Source organism: Lygodium microphyllum, chromosome 20 (genome assembly GCF_053477565.2).
Source record: "Lygodium microphyllum isolate KBCC chromosome 20, Lygodium_microphyllum_v1.1.10, whole genome shotgun sequence".
NCBI classification, from domain to species: Eukaryota; Viridiplantae; Streptophyta; class Polypodiopsida; order Schizaeales; family Lygodiaceae; genus Lygodium; species Lygodium microphyllum.
In genome coordinates this window covers 11,399,940-11,405,148 of record NC_141154.1, presented here as the reverse complement: position 1 = coordinate 11,405,148, position 5,209 = coordinate 11,399,940, and positions in this window count along the sequence as shown.

Below are 5,209 nucleotides of genomic sequence, written 5' to 3'. Positions count from 1 at the left end.
TAAAACTCACTTTGCAATGCTTATGACGATTTTGCGTTTGTATCCAATATGTACTCCAACGTTCACATTCCCTTCTCCTCAGAGGAAGATCCCATAACATATAGGTATAATGCCTCATAATACACATATAGGGAAGCACCTCTTGGCTGATTGCCGCGGCTCCACTGTGACTCTCCTACACCTCGGGGATTAGCCCCAAGATGCGTAGCTAACACATATAACATTCGCACAAATTCCACTCTTTCATAATTAAGTGTTCCAGGAGATTTTGATTTGCCTCACAAAACTTTCCCCAATGGAAGCGCCCGTCTAACCTACAGCTTAGGTTTCCTGTCCTCTCAGCGTTGGTCAAAGTTTATCAATCAATTACAATGCATTCCAGGAGATACCACGTGGCATGCTTGATGCAAGGTGTATGAGAATTGTGCACAACCATTTTATGATTAGAAAAAACATCCGCGAGGTGCAAAAAACAGCCCTTTCATGAATTTTAATTAAGTGTTACGTACTGCGTTGCTTTAGGGACTAGCACCGGAACTTCCGTGCTACTAGTCACCTATATTTAATTATGGAACGATACCTAAATGCTATGCACAAAGAGAAAAAATAGAATTTTTATCTTTTCAGCAATTAGACCGTCACACAAGCTTCATCCCCCCCCGCCCCGCGCCGTTTAGGTGTTGCTGCGGTGCATAGGTGTAAATGGTTATTTTGTATCATTTTTATATGTAAAAAAACAATGAACATGTACTATAACACAAAGGATAAGGCCAAACTGAGGCTTGAACTCATGCTTTAACCTCGCCAAACATTCATGCACATAAATCTTATTTTTCCATATGTTTTAAGCGCAAAAATCCAAATTTTCTCTATTTTTGGCTATTTTTTCTATTTATTATTCATGGAAAATAGGTATTTTATGATTTATTTATATTGGCTTATTATTTTGGCTGAAATTAACATTTTCTCTGATTTTATTCCATTTCCATCTCTTTTTTCCAACTCAAAATCGAAAAAAACCACTAATTTTCATTAAAAGTGCCATTTTGCGGATTTTAAAGAATTAATAACAGCTCTAAATCATTATGGGTTCAGCATTTTTGTAGTTATAGCCCTCAAACATGATGCAAATAAGGTTTAAACAAAAATTCATCGCATATGAACAATATTTGGACCATGAAACAACAAAAACAAGCAAATTTCTTCATAAAATTGGAGCATACCGCGTGTCTTGCGTGTTGCGGGTTTTTTTAATAATTATTTAGGGTAGTCCACAGACCGACCAACAACCATTCTTCAGTGCTGAACCTCTTTCGTCAACCTCCTCTTCATCTTGAAGCAATCCGATCACAACCGGACAAGCATCCTTTAGCCCCTGTTCTTCTTAATTTCTTGCACATGAATTGCTTCTATGCAGGACAGAGAGGGAGGAGAGAGAAAGATTGGTTTTTGATCTCTTGACTCAGTGCATAATTCCTCGCGTGGCCTGGAGCGATGGAGGGCGAAGGATAGAAGCATCTTAGGCCCAGGAGGGCTCCTCTCCATTCTCTTGATCAGAAAATGATGATGAAGGGGGGGGGGGGGGGGAGAAATGGGGCGCAAAAAAATGACTCTCCCCCCCACCCATCGTTTCATTTCGTGAGCATTTTTGCTCTTAATTAGAGCTTTAAGATTTTAAATCCCAATTATCTAGTTCATGCATTTTGCTTTCACACTTCCAGCAAGTGGCTTTTTCGCTTTTGGAGGGGCAAACGACATTGGATTCGAGATCCGTCTGGATGGGTGGTTTCGTGCCATTGAAATCTACAAAGCTGGGCCCGTCACACTCTTCTCGGCTTCCGGATCCAGTAGCTGCTTCACAACCCCGAACCTTGCGGGGATTAAATGGGGGATCAAACGACCTCGGAATGGAGATTCGAGACTTGCATTGGAATCCTGACGCCATTTTGCATCTAGAAAAACTCAAGCTCGGCCATCCGCCACCGTTTGATTTCCATGAAAATAAGCACTAGCGCTTTAGCGACTTGCCGCTTAAAATCATATTGATTGCCACCGCTGTCTTCGACGAAGTATATTTTTCCCTTGATATTCATAATTTTTGGCTATTTTTAAGTACTTCGCAGCATAAAAAATCATCTGTCATTGGCGACCATGAGATAGGGCGACTTAGCCCGTCGAATCCTACGAATAGATCTGCACATAAACAACAAAAGGAGCATCAAGATGATACAAAAACTACACAACACAACACATCACAGCTCATACCCTACCCCTGATAAAACCAAGGCATGAAATCCACGAGGAGTAGGTCCAGCATAATCTGATAAAAGGCTCGAAGCTAGTCACTAACCAACTACTGCAACATAGCCAAGCTAAAAAGAACTATCAAAGAGGTCACCCTAAGTGGTGGTTTGAACTACCTACCTAACTAAGGACAACTCAACCAGGAGCTTCTCCTAGGCGAGGACTCATATAGGCTAATCAAAAGGTATTATCTTTTAGCACATTTCTTCTTTTAGGCTTTCATATTCCATACTTGGGTGTGCAAAAAGGAGGGAGTTGAGCGTAGTGACCCAAGGAAAACAGGGCATCGACCTCAGGTCTTGTCTCGGTACCCAAGAACCTACCAAGCCCTCGCAAGGCGATGCTTAATCCTTTTCTAACTCTCACTTTTATTTTCGCTCCAACCTTCTTATATTTCCTTTTTTTATGCCAAGATGTTACCCCAAGGAAGACAAGGCATCAGCCCCGGATCTTGTCTCATCCCCAGGAACCTACCATGCCTTCGCAAGGCGATAAAAAACAGCTCAAGGATTTTTCTTTCTTTCCTTTTCTCTTTTTATAGGGGGTTAGAATCCCTTTTTACACGCCTCCGTATATTCATATAATGTCTTTCAGATTTGTAGGGTTTTGTCTCTATCCATCATTATTTTAGTAGGCTTCTCTAACTGCCTCACAACTAACAGGAACTCCTAGAACGGCCGCCTAGCAGGTCAGCAGAACAGGGTCACTAGAACTCCCATCTAAAACAGGTCTTAACATGCCTGGCAATGTATTGCAGGAGGCAAGGACTACTCAGACCTCCCTCAAACATACCTAACCTAAACCTGGGACTTCATGCCTCAAGTGCCGGTCCCCAACAAGAAAGCAAACCCTCATCCGCACATATATCATTAATTAAGGGAAAAAAACTAGAAAAGGGGACGAAACCACTTGGAATGGCCACAAGAAGCTTCTTTGCAGCAAAGGTTCCCTCCAACGACTTCATCAACCTGTATGGTGCAATCACTAAAACAACAAAACATTAACTGTACCTGCACCAAACATAGATAAGGCCCTCTTGGCCTAAAGAGATAGATTATTAAAACCTGAAAACAATTGGCCCTCTTGGCCTAACGGAATCAGACAAAACAACTCATAGAGATCCCTCCTTGGAAGAAGACAGATATATGCAAATACACTCCATTCCAAGGGGAAAAATAGGGCTCTCAGCCCTAAACTAAATGCATCAAATTATGGCCCATACCTCTTGCATATATAGTAAGAGGCGTACGCATAACATGTCGTCGGATCAACCTATGGGTCCAAGATAATAGTGGTAGATGGGTCTTGGCTACTCTTTGCATTACCCACATCAACCATCGCCTGCCATATAACATGTGGTCTGATAACATTCCCCACAAGCGACCAGGTCCTGTCTCAGTATCAATAACGACGTCCAGACTAGGACCACAGTCAAAAAAGAGGTCCTTTTCATAAGAAAAATTAGCTAAGGAATCTGCAAACTGATTCCAATAACGTGGAATCAACCGAAGAGATATGCTCTCAAATTCATCAAGTAGGGTTATAGCAATTCGATGATACATACAAAGAAGAGGATTCCGGACTGTATATGTCCCATTGAGTTGATTTAAGATCAGTTGGGAATCCCCTTTTATTAACAACCGCCTAATGCCACCTTTCTTAGCAATATTCAATCCCATAATCAAGGCTTTATACTCAGCCATGTTGTTAGTAAATCCTACCCCGAGGTAAGCAGCTAATTTCATTGTAACTCTACATCGGGGGTCTCGGATAACTACTTCAACACTTCCTTTTCTATTAGGGACCCTGGATGCTCCATCAAAGTATAATGTATACGTCCATAATAGGTTTACATAGCCAGCCATCAAGAACTCTCCTATTCGTAATTATGATAATCAAAGTTCAACATATTTAGAGGATAAACTGACGGCTCCATCGCACCTTCTTCATCAAAATCAACAGGGATGCTTGTCAAGATTTGTAAGCAGTGATGGCAAAAAACTTTAATTTTTCACACAAAGGTACCGTCTTCTTGCTCAATCACTTTGTATCCCTTGCTCCACTAGATAAGCCTCCCCTGATGATATCTTTGCTCTAGATATGGGTGCTCCAAATAAGGAATTAACCGCCTCATCAACCAATTTTAGCTCTCCTGTAGGTCTCAAATCAACCCCAGCATGGACCTGCAATGCATTTAGCCCTTTAGCATACTTAGAAATAATAAGGTTTAATCTTATTAAGATTAACCTTATTCTTAAATTCCACTCCTTGTAGATCAGCTAATAGAACTATGGACTTATTTTTACCTATCCGAACTATCTTGTAAGGGCCATCCCATCGAGGTTCCAACTTTCTTGGAAATAGCTCCCTACGTGCATCATAATATAGAGCTAAGTGTCCCTTTTTAAAAGTATATTTCTTCGCTTTCAAATCATGCAACCGTTTCATTTGATGTTTAGCTACCTCTTGGTGGAACAAACTCTGCAATTTGAGCTCGTCTAAGTGGGCTATAGTCATAAAACCCTCAAATAAGACATCTTCATCACCCAGAGAATGATTGATTGCTAATCTAATAGTCGGCAACTCAATTTCTAAGGGTAAAACACACTCCTCCCCATAAACTAATTTGAATGGGGTGTGGCTAGTGGCTTGTTTAAACGTCGGATTATACGCCCAAACCGCCACATACAATTTTGTATCCCAGTCCCGCTTCTTTTTGGAGACTATCTTGGATAGAATACCCACAAGCTGCTTATTGGTACTTTCAACTTGTCCATTATAGAGGGTCATCTTGTTATGCTTGATTTGTCAAACTTTTAATCAATTTATTTAAAAAGTGAGTTCCACGGTCCGATACTATTTCTTTTGGGGTTAAATGATGAAGTGTGGATTTGCCTCAGCCAAG